The sequence below is a fragment of the Pezoporus flaviventris genome, unplaced genomic scaffold (assembly GCF_033815535.1).
Source record: "Pezoporus flaviventris isolate CSIRO_AGI_PZ_B2104156 unplaced genomic scaffold, CSIRO_AGI_Pfla_v1 ptg000015l, whole genome shotgun sequence".
Lineage (NCBI taxonomy): Eukaryota > Metazoa > Chordata > Aves > Psittaciformes > Psittacidae > Pezoporus > Pezoporus flaviventris.
Window position 1 is genome coordinate 19202537 of NW_026892563.1, and position 12519 is coordinate 19215055.

Genomic DNA, 12519 nt, shown 5'->3' on the forward strand with positions numbered 1-12519 from the left:
TATGACTAGTGGCAAATTGGGAAGCAGAGAAAGGCAAAAAGGACATTACAAAACCAGGAAGCTTGTGTTTCCTTATTTTTTTGTTTGTTTGTTCCTTCCCTCATTAGTTAGCTAACAATATTGAAGGAGGTCTGTGATCTCGCTGCCTTCTGTCAATATCACATCAGGATGTTGCAGTGCAGAGAAACATCAATCTTATTCATCAGCTTTGCTCAGTCTAACTTGAGATCTAAAGGGAAAATTAAAGCCACGATTACTTATGAATAATTTGACTTTTAAAGTAGTTTTGCAAGCATTCGTAAGTGCATCAGCTGGAGCCACTAGCTCTCCAGCTGCTGCAACTTCTCTCTAAATTAGAGAGACATCAATTTGACAGGTGAATCACTTGGTGGATAATGATCTGTCTGGATGGCCGCACCCAAAGTGTTGTGGTCAATGGCTCAGTGTCCAGCTGGAGACCAGTAACGAGTGGTGTCCCTCAGGGATCAGTGTTGGGACCGGTCTTGTTTAACATCTTTGTCGCTAACATGGACAGTGGGATTGAGTGCGCCCTCAGCAAGTTTGCCGATGACACCAAGCTGTGTGCTTCGGTTGATACACTGGAGGGAAGGAATGCCATCCAGAGGGACCTTGACACACTTGTGAGGTGGGCTGATGCCAACCTTATGAAGTCTAACCATGCCAAGTGCAAGGTCCTGCACCTGGGTCGGAGCAATCCCAGGCACAGCTACAGGTTGGGCAGGGAAGAGATTCAGAGCAGCCCTGCGGTGAAGGACTTGGGGGTGTTGGTTGATGAGAAAATGAACATGAGCCGGCTTCAGTGTGCTCTTGCAGCCCAGAAAGCCAACGGTATCCTGGGCTGCAGCATAAAAAAAGAGCGTGACCAGCAAGTTGAAGGAGGTGATCCTGTCCCTCTACTCTGCTCTCGTGAGACCTCACTGTCGTCGTTTAAACCACGACACTCACCTGGAGTATTGTGTGCAGTTCTGGTGTCCTCAACATAAAAAGGACATGGAACTGTTGGAACAAGTCCACAGGAGGGCCACGAGGATGATCAGGGGACTGGAGCACCTCCTGTATGAAGATAGGCTGAGAAAGTTGGGGCTGTTCAGCCTGGAGAAGAGAAGGCTGCGTGGAGACCTCATAGCAGCCTTCCAGTATCTGAAGGGGGCCTATAGGGATGCTGGGGAGGAACTCTCCATTATGGACTGTAGTGACAGGACAAGGGGTAACGGGTTAAAACTTAAACTGAGAAAGTTTAGATTAGATGTAAGGAGGAAGTTCTTTACTGTAAGGGTGGTGAGGCACTGGAATAAGTTGTCCAGGGAAGTTGTGAATGCTCCATCCCTGGCAGTGTTCAAGGCCAAGTTGGATGAAGCCTTGGGTGAGATGATTTAGTGTGAGGTGTCCCTGCCCATGGCAGGGGGGGTTGGAACTAGATGATCATGAGGTCCTTTCGAATCCTAACTATTCTATGATTCTATAAAGTGTGTCTCTGTTGTCTCAGGGGGTCACATAATGATTGCACAATGTCCCCCATGGAGCTGCAGCCTCTTCAGGGCTCGTCCCCATCCCCTGCTCGCAGCAGTTCTGGAATTCTGGGGTGATGTCACAGCCTGCGTTACAGCGGCAACTGCCCGTGCCCAGGCAACAGCACAGACCTTCACCCCTGAAACCACACTTTTCCCCTGCTCCCACCTGTGTGGGAGGCGCTGAAGTGAAGAAAGCAGAGGATCCTCCAGCTGCAGGCGCCAGCCTGTCAGAGCTGGTGGGTGCTGCTGGACAAGGAGCCCCCAGCCTCCTGCCAGCTCCTGCTGGGGACGTGCCCGGGGCCCCAGTGCCCCACGGCTCTGCCCGGGCAGCGAGAGGGGACCAGGGTGCCCAGAGCCCTGTCCCACAGCTGCGCTCCTCTGGTCTGGGCAGCACCAATGCACTCTTCTGCTTGGCTTTGGCCTTAGGCTTTTCCAACACGTGCGGGAGCTGGAGGAAGAGGCCACCAGCAGGACCCAATTGGGGCTGCAGGGGGAACCAATGGAGGTGGATGTGGATGTGGAGGAGGATGGTGCTGTGGACCTGGAGGAGGATGGTGCTATGGATTTGACTGATCGATGGTAATGCAGCACGTGCCCCCCATCCACTGCTGTCAGCGAGGGTGGGTCGGCTGCTGCCGCGCTGGGGCTGGGGCTGTGTGCAGCGGCCCTGCTGCAGGGACACGGTGCCCGGTGGCCTCATCCTGGCGGCACAAGCGTCACCCCCGCGCTGCCCTGCGCTGCCTTGGGACACGCGAGCCGAGTCTGATCTCGTAGAGCCCGGCTCCCAGCCCCAGGCAGGGCTGAGCCCCGCGGCAGAGTCCCGCTCTCGCCAGCGTGTGGCAACCACAATGACCATCAGCAGCCTCACTGAAATGACCTTGTGCTGCTTGCTTCTTTCCAGGGTTGGTGGAGAGGGAAGGTTTCTGGAGTTTGAAGTTTTCTTTAGAAGAGTTCCCGTTTTTGTTGAAGATTGTTGTTTTTTAAGATTGTTCGGTTTTCCATAGGAGTTGTAGTTTTAGATAGAATAGGTGTAGTTTTAAGAAGAGTTGTACTTGTAGGTAGTATAGTTGTAGTTTTAGGTAGAAGAGTTGTATTTTTGATGAGAGGAGTTGTTCTTTGTTGTTTATTTTGTTTATTTTTTGTTGTTTTGTAAATACATTTCTTGACTGACCCAGTCTCTCTTTGTATTTACTGCGATCACACGTGGCTGTGGCAGACAAGTGGTTTCCACTTGCTCTGAGCTCCCAGGGCTGGAGGGGCCATGGGGGCTGGCACTGGGTGCTGGGGCACCCCAACTGTCCTCACGTGGGCTCCCTGCCCTGGCAGAGACGCTCTTTCAGTCTCTCTGCAGCTGTGGGCAGGGATGGGCTCAGGTGAGGGACCAAAGGGCTGAATGCTCACTCCGACCACTCGGTGGCTGCAGGGTACCTGGTCTGGTGCTGCCAGCGGGCACAGCCTGTGCCAGCGCTGACCAAGGGTTCTCGGGCTGCTCCCCAAGCTGGGGAAACACGGCCACGTACAAGGAATCAGTCATGGAACCACAGAATCACAGCATGCCCAGGCTCAGGTCACTGTGGGGAGCAGTCTGTACCCGGCATCCTATTGGATCCTGCTGCCCAAACCAAGCCTTTTACCCCCTTCCGTCCCTTCCTCCCACTGAGTCCCTTGGTCCCCATCCTGCAGGGTGGGAAGAGGGCCTGGGGCTGGAGCTGCTTTGGGATGCCAGATGTTGGTGGCTGCAGCTAGAGCCAGGGTCACGTACCGGCACTGTCATGTGGGACCCTGAAAGCGGGAAGAGAGGGGGAGCTGCCAGCAGAACAGCAGCGGGGTGCAGGGGGAGCTGCTGTGTGCATGAGGTGTGCGCACAAATGCAGACAGGGACACGCGAGTTCAAGGTGCGGAGCTGTTGCAGACCCCTCCTGAAGCAGGCAGCCCTCGACACACACTGCTGGCACCACATCTTGTGCTGCCCTCGCAGCATTCACTGCGCGTGGGGCGCAGGTTCTTTCACGGGCTCTCCTGTGATGGGCACGGCTGGAGGATGTGCTGGGCAGGGCTGAATTCCAACCCCATGGACACATCCCAACTGCAGCACATGAGCGCTGCTCAGGTCGATCACTGACTGCTTTTAGGACAGGGAAGGAGCAAAGGAGACGGTCCTGGACCTTGTGGAGTTGGCCAGCACAGCCTTCACCCATTTTATTGATTATTTAAGCACCAAAGTGTCCTACTGTGCCCTACAGAGTCCTACGGTGGGGATCTGTTACAAACCGCCTGATCAAGAGGACTCTGTGGATGAAGCACTCTATAGGCAGATAGGAACAGACTCATGCTTGCAGGCCCTTGTTCTCATGGGGGACTTCAACCACCCTGATATCTGTTGGAGGGATGGTATGGCCTGGCACAAGCAATCCAGGAGGTTCCTCGATTGTGCGGAAGACAACTTCCTTCTGCAAGTAATAGAGGAGCCGACAAGGAGAGGTGCCATGCTTGACCTGGTGCTCACCAACAGGGAAGGGCTGGTAGGAATGTGACGCTCCAGGGCAGCCTTGGATGCAGCGATCATAAGGTGGTCAAATTCAAGATCCTCATGACAGTGAGAAGAGCGTGCAGCAAGCTCACTGCCCTGGACTTCAAAAGAGCAGACTTTGGCCTCTTCAGGAACCTGCTTAGGAAGGTTCCATGGGATACAGCCCTAGAGGGCAGGGGGGCCCAAGACTCTCGGTTGATATTCAAGGATCACCTGCTACAAGCTCAGGAGTGTTGCATCCCAACTAGAAGGAAGTGCAGCAGGAGGGCCAGGAGACCTCCTTGGATGGATAAGGAGCTCCTGAGGAAAATTAGAAGGAATTAAGAGGCTTATAAAAGGTGGAAGCAAGGACAGGCGGCCCTGGAAGTATACAGGGATGTTGCCCAGGAAGCTAGGGACCAGGTTAGGAAAGCTAAGGCTCAGTTAGAATTAAACTTGGCTAGGGATGTTAAGGATAACAGGAAGGGATTCTACAGGTACATCGCAAATAAAAGACAGACTAGGGACAATGTAGGCCCTCTCCAGAAGCTACTGGGAGAACTGGCTACCCTGGATTTGGAGAAGGCTGAGGTTCTGAATGACTTCTTTGCCTCAGTCTTCAATGGCAAATGCTCTGACCAAACCACCCAAGTCTTGGAAGGCAGATGCCGGGACTGTGAGAATGAAGATCTTGTGCCCACTGTAGGAGAGGATCTGGTTCAAGACCATCTTAAGAACCTGAACGTGCACAAGTCCATGGGACCTGATGAAATCCATCTGTGGTTCCTGAAGGAGCTGGTGAATGAAGTTGCAAAGCCACTGTCCATCATATTTGAGAAATCGTGGCAGTCAGGTGAAGTTCCTGATGGCTGGAAAAAAGGGAAATATAATCCCCATTTTCAAGAAGGGAAAATGGATGATCCAGGGAATTACAGAGCAGTCAGTCTCACCTCTGTGCCTGGCACAGAGGGCCACTTCTGGGGGGCTATATAGATGCTGGGGAGGGTCTCTTCATTAGGGACTGCAATGATAGGACAAGGGGTAACGGGTTCAAACTTAAACAGGGGAAGTTTAGATTGGATATAAAGAAGAAATTCTTTACTGTATGGGTAGTGAGGCACTGGAATATGTTGCCCAGGGAGGTTGTGAATGATCCTTCCCTGGCAGTGTTCAAGGCCAGGCTGGACAAAGCCTTGGGTGTCATGCTTTAGTGGGAGGTGTCCCTGTCCATGGCAGGGGTTGGAACTAGATGATCTTAAGGTCCTTTCCAACCCTAACTATTCTATGATTCTAATGGGAGAATAAAATACAAGAATTATTTTCTTCAGATATGAACTTAACATAGAGAGCTACCACGCATAGAGCACTAGCATGACTATTTTCAAATGATAGGCCACATGTAGAAGATGGCTATGAATGAACAATATTGACAGTGTGATGTCTCCTGCAACGGTACGTGAGATAGCGTTTCTCCTTGAGGTATTTTCCCTGGGTGGATTTGCACATCAAAAAGTTGTTACGTTAAAATGCCAACCCCAACAGCAGCTGTTTGAGGCTCAGCCTCAAGTTACAGCTCCTTTGGGAAACAAACCCAAACTCCCAGCAATGCACAGCAGCTGGGTTCTCAGCAAAACAGGGGTTTTTGATTTATAGATTTCCGAAATTTGTGAGCCTGCAAGCAAATTCCCAGTGATAAGAATATCTCCAATAACATTGGAACAACTGCATGGCAAATGCCTTAGTTGCAGCATTGTGCCTTCCTCCTCCCAGTTTATTTTTCCCCATCAAGAGCTTCACAAGGTAACCCAGTCAACAAAGCTATTTCTGGGATCAGATACTGAATCTTCAGATCAACATAATGGGAAAAGAGTACAGAAGAATTAATATGCTGCTTTCTTTTATTGCTTGATTTCATCAATGTTTCAGGCTGTATTTTAAGAGTTTTATAGTCCAGTGTTAAATATATTCCCTGGGCTGAAGCACAACCGTTTTATTTTAAGATGGGGCCGAAATCATTTTTGACAACTCAAATAAAGGATTTTTTTTTTTTTAATCTATTTTTGATATGGAAATTATACACAGGTCATTTTCCATTATTAAGAGAAAGCATTTGAAATTCTTGGCAATTTCTCGTAATTGTAAAGTAATAAGCAGCTTTGAAATAAGGATTTTCTTTTTATGCCACCTGTATGCTCTTGCTCTTAATACTTGCATTTTAATACATCAAGAACAAAGACTTTTCTAGGTATTGTTCAAACAAAAAAACTGTTTTCCAGTTTAGTTTGTCATTTTACAAGTAAGTTAATAACCCTGAAAGCACTTTTATTACTGTCTATACAAAGACTTATTTAAAAGGACAAGTGTATTTTGATAATATTATGGCAGAAAACTTTGCCAAATATTCACAAACTAACAAGTCTGACTTTTTTTAAGCTAAAGAGGGGAAAAATGGTATGGGAGAAGTGACCATTAGCATGTGTGTGTCACTGAGTTTTCAGGTATTTTACCTATGCAAGCAATTGAGAACTACACAAAGCTTCAGCCTTCAACTAAACACCTGCTTGTTTTATTTCTCTTTAATATACACTCTTAGGCTCAATCTGGCACACCAACATCAACATGAATGACACTACCATAGTTTCTCAGCAAAATAATTAAGCATAGGCACTTATTTTATCTCAGCTAATTCTTTCTTGTTCCTGTTTTCTTTGGGGGCAGTGTTACATGGCAGCAACTGAGAGCCGCAGTTGATGTTATGTAAAATGGGTAAAAGCAAATCTTTTCTTCCAATCACAGAATGGTTTGGGATCTCAAAGATCATCCAGTTCACCCCCTGCTGCCACTGGCAGGGAAACCTTCCACTAGACTAGGTTTACACCAAACACGATATCACCAGGTACTATTCAGCTTGTTTGAAAACATTTTTCTTCTTCAGAGCAGCAACCAGGTAGCAGGGAGACCACAAAGAAGGGGGAAGAGGGAACAGAGTCACCCTCATTTTCATTTGTGGAAATCAATAGTCCTGTGCAGTATGCAGGTACTCCAGTTTTGCAACTGTCAAGATTGTAATTTCTTGACAACAAATTAGGGATGCTATTGAGTCTCCTAAAGCAAATTCATATGATTTAGGAAACAGTAAATTGATTTTTAAACTGTGAACTCTTTCTCTCCCAACTTATATTTTAAAAACCCAATGCCGGCATAAATTAAAAAACCTCTTCTCTTGTACAAAATATGAAAGCTCCTTGAACTCATAACACATTTAATATTAAAAGGCGCTTCAATGCTCTTAAAGTCCAGGCCCAAAGAGAAACTCCAACTTTAGTATATTCAGAATGCAGAAAAACTTGGAAAATATTATTTTTACTGTTGTTCTCATTTCTGTCTTGAATTCAAGTCCATAAGATATGATATACTTCAAGAATGAAAAGTTACAGGCAGAACGTATGCTTTGGGAATTAAGGCCTGAATTCAATATATCATAAGTAAGCAGTATGCTGCATTTGTGTCACTAATCTGTTGAAATTAATAAGGTGTGCGCTAAATATTATTTGCGGATTGAAAAGCTAGATATTGATCTTCTAATTTAAAAATATTAAATTCATTTTTCAGGAGTTTTAAACAAAACGTCCCTGTAGCTGCGCTCACTTTGACCGGCAGTAATGCAGGCAATATGCAGTGTCATGCTGCCATCTATAGTTTGAAGAAGAAAAGAGACCCGGCAATTCAAACTGCAAAAGAAGCCACTGCACACACAGGTAACATTTGTAGAACAAAAAGTTATGTTATCCCAGCTTCAGAAAAGATGAGTGTTCGAGATGCAGACACATTTGCATGCTCACCTTCTAGTGAGCGAGCAAGACCTGGGGCCTTGTTTAAAATGTCAGCAAGACCTCTATCAGGAGTCCTAGGTTGGACTCGGTCCTAGCCGGCTGCCCTTCTCCCCACCACCCCCACTCCAAACCAAAGGTCTTTTGGATGAAAAAGTATCTGTTCACATCATCAGCACCCTTGAAAATCAAGTTTCAATTTAACTGTGTGACAGAGATTTGACAATCTATATTACACATGTTAAGACCCTCACTAGCCCTAAACTTCAAGGCAGATATTACCAGCTCAGAAAAAAAGTTATAGAAGCAATATCAAATTCACATCCAAAATTATTCAGGCATCAAGGTTCTTCTGCTCTCAAAGGAGCTCTTCATAAAATTGTATACTTCTGCAGAAATCTAAATTTTGAAAAAGTGAAAATTGTGACAAATTTCTGTGAAAACAAAACTAGAAACCTGTTTTCCTGTTAAGAAAATAATGGGTTCGGGTTGTTTTTTTTTTTTAAATGGGGAAATCCTGTAAATTACCAATTTCTGCCTTCCAGAATCTGACACTTCCTGGTTTTATTCCCTTCGGTGGTGGTTTGTGTTTTGGGTTGGTTTTGTTTGTGTTTTTTTTAGTCATTATTTATTTTACTAAAAAACAGAGCAAAAACAAGTTCCTCATTTAATTTGAGTTCTGACTGAAATCCCAGCAGCAGATGACATTTTCCTGATGGCCTCTAGAGGCATTACAAATACGTTCACTTTGACTTTCTAATTCTTGGAACACTACAAAATCACTTGAAACTCAGGTTTTCATTAGCAAAGCCTGCACAAGTTACAACAAGACTTAAATTACTACTAGAACGTACAATATTATTGATAGTTTTCAACTGCCTCTGAAGTTTTTTTATACATCTACAAATATATAGAAAGCTGGAAGCTCTTTACTAGCTGTAGCACTTGGAAAAAGCTTCTCACCAGCTGATGGGAAAGAAACCACTACATGCAAACAATACTTTTATCTAACAATTCTGCTCAAGACTATTCACAAGCAAATATTCAGCTTCCAGTGAACTTTATAAACATAACCTCAAGACTTCCTAGTGAATATTGACACTGCAACCTGGTTTCCTCTGGTTGATGTTGCCAGAATTAAGTGTTGTATCAGATGTCCGCTCCTCACCTTCCTCTCAAAACCAGATCCTAATGCAGCTAGGGAAACAACATGCGTTAATTCCTAAATGACGTGGCCAGATACTCCATGTTTGCCAATCACACTGTCTAGCAGATACTAGTATTTTTAACAACTTTAGGTGGTTTTCTTTTTACATATGTACATTTATTCCTCAGTACAATAGATAGTAATAGCATCTTTTAAGTGTGACATAATATTGGCAATATATTATAGAATAAGTAAACCTAAGTTTTACATGGTATAATCCACCACCAATCAGGTTTAATGTTCAGTTGTAGTCTAAAGCTGGTTTTATACCCCCCCAGTCATGCTATCCCTCCTCACAGCCCAGAATGCCTATCTAATGAATTGTTTTGTAGGCAGCAAGTCAAAATTGTGTCCTAAAACTGAGATTATGAGATTATAGTTTATCCTGTACATAACAAATCCTGTTACTGGGATATCTCACATCCCTTACTCAAACTCTCTTTGGAATAGGGTCTATCTGAATGCCCACAATATGTAGCAGATATGAAGCTATTTTGTTTAATAGCATCCTTAGAAAACTACACTGTATTTTCATGAGCATAGAACAAGCAATATTATAAATAGTATTTCTTCCAGTTCTCTAAATTAGGGATAAAAAAGGGGTCCTTGCATGTCCTTCTGAAGAGTTCTACTCTGAATCTTTCCTGGCTCAACAGGAAAATGAGCACTTTTCCTTCTTTATTTTTAAACCTATGACATGGCAAAACATCCCCCAGAAACAAATGCCACTGCCTGGACCTTCCTACACTACCTTATTTTCAGCAGAAACGTTTAAGCATCCTGTTCATTTGTAAAGCTTCAATCTGAGGTCAACATTGCTTTCCTTGACCCATCCATTCTCTAAAGGTGGAGGGAAAAAAATAACTGCTGGTGTCCACAATCTGCCAGGTTAATATTTGCCATTCAAAAAGATTAAAAATAATAAAAAAGCAGTGCATACAAATTTAAGAGGTCTAGACAGCATAACACCTGCATAAATAGGCTTTTACAATATTTGACTCTTTGACCTCTATTCAAACCTAAATCAGCTCATTGTCCCTTTTCTCCTGTAATTCTGCCCACATAAATTCAGCCGGCAGTAAGTCTTAATCTACCAATACTAAAATTTGCTTTTATACACGCTGGTGAACTGCAGCTGTGTGCTTTTAAGGCTCATTTCTCAAGAGGAACAAAATATAAAACAAAGAAGAAATCAATATGCAAAAAATATCAAACAGTTACAAGGGTCCAGTTTGCCCAGCTTCCATTTCATTGCTAAAACCAGACAACTCTCATTTTACTCTGTAAAGACCAACTACTTTGTTTTTATTAAAACCTTTGTCAGAAGACTACTAAAGAAATTTGTTCCATATCTGCTTAAATACACATTTTTGCATACTTTTCAGCTTTTGGAGAAATTTTGCTATTTCACTTTAAATAAACTTCATTTAGCTCATTCATTCTCTGATAAAACTCCAGAGCTCACATAAAGGGTACCAATTACCAACAGTTCCCCATTTCTCACTTCCTAAAAAACACCCAGAGGCAGAACTAATTGTACAGTACCCATCTCTAGCGTATGTACCTTTCAGCTTTCAGTGCCACTGTTTCTTGCTGAATATTAAGAAGGGTTTTAAATGTTTCACAGACTCCTGCATCAAGATTTTAAGTTTCCTCAAAGAAGAGCCACACTAACATTCCTGTGTAAGCTAACGTCTTGGCTTTTAAATTCGAGAAATGCACAATACGTTAGCTAAATCCAAGTAACTACATATTCCAAGGACAAAACTGCCCTGGAGAAAGAGACAGCTTTTATCGCCTTATCAACTATAAGCAGTAAATTGAAGTTCATAATCAAGAACCTCGCTTTCCAGCGCTTTCCCCCAAAAAGACAGTTTTAACTTTAATGAAAGGTTTGCTGGTGGGATTAATTTCAGACTTGAAAGTGTCAAATGCACAGGTTACAAAACCTTTAACTGAAAAAAATACTTCCAACAAAAAGCTTTCTGAGCAGGGAAAAACGCAACACTGAAAGGCTAGATCCAATATTACACTCTACTGCTTAGGAGGTAGAGGGAGTTTCTCAAAGGGTAATTTTTCAGCAATCCTTCAGATTATTTAACAGCACACAATTCTGTATAATTACAGAGATACTTCCTGAGAAGTTTAATAAACCCCCTATGATAAACCTCAGTCTTATGCACTGATCTGTATTATGCACATAATCATCACCTCCAAATTTTTTCTAGATGCAACAAACATCAATAACCTATTAACAAGCCACTTACCTTTTCTCTCCCTTAAAATAATTATAAAAAACAAACCAAAACAAAACAAAATCAAAGCTCCCCAGAAAAGAAAACCCACTCAAACAAAGGACACACAAAAACAAACAAAAAAAAAACCCACCAAAAATCAAATAAGCTAACAGGAAATTTATTTCAACTCAGTCATATTTGCTACTGTGTGTATTATTCAGGTACTTACAAACTATATAGACTACTTTTAAAAAATGTTTTAGTAGTACTACATAAGTGAATAATGCACCAGTAAGGACTCTCACTGTAAAAGATTTGTACAAAAAAAGAAAAGCCTTTGTAGAAAGGATAGTGGTTTTTATTGCAGTCTTAGAAAATACGAATTATGAAAGATACAAAATCAACTGTTGTAATTATCTGTTTATTTTACAATCTGTATGCCATCATACTCTTATGGCTTTAAGATAGTCTGTCCAAAGTATTTAAAACATGCTTTAACAAAGTATTTTACAATTTCAATATCGAATATTTCTTTACTGAAAGAAAAAAAAACTCTAAAACATTTACCTGAGAATTCTGTATCATAAAATTGTCATTCATTCTTAACTTTTGCAAGTTGATGATATAGGCGATAGACGTCAACATGCAACTTGTAGGTCTACTCTATTAAATAAATATTTTTAAAATTATTTAGATGCAGCTGGTTAGGCAAAAACCTACCCTCAAACTTCATCAGGTTCTTCATAGGTTTAGAAACATGACATGAATTTTATCACGTCAATGACGGCCATGATTTCTGCACTGGAAGTCCTGCACTGTTTGCGGGGTGGAATTCAGACCCTGGCTGATCACCAGACTGGAGCAGTGGAGCACAACTGGATATTCTGGCCTCTGAATTCGGTAATCACTGACTTTGTTTTCCAACATCCATAGCCAAGTGTGGCAGGGGCTTGGGCCACTGGATATATTTCAGTTCCCAGCCAGTCATACTCCACATGTATGCTCCACCCCTTTATAACAAACATTTAACCCAAGTAATTCCGTTTCAGAGTATGCATACTATTAGGACAATGCTTTAATGTCATCATCCACGTCATTTCAGACTATCACCAGCTTTAGAAGTAATATTACGTACAGACAGTAGAGTGGTTTGGGGCCTTTTTTTTTTTTATTGTTTCTTATTGTTTGCTTTTTAAATAAAATG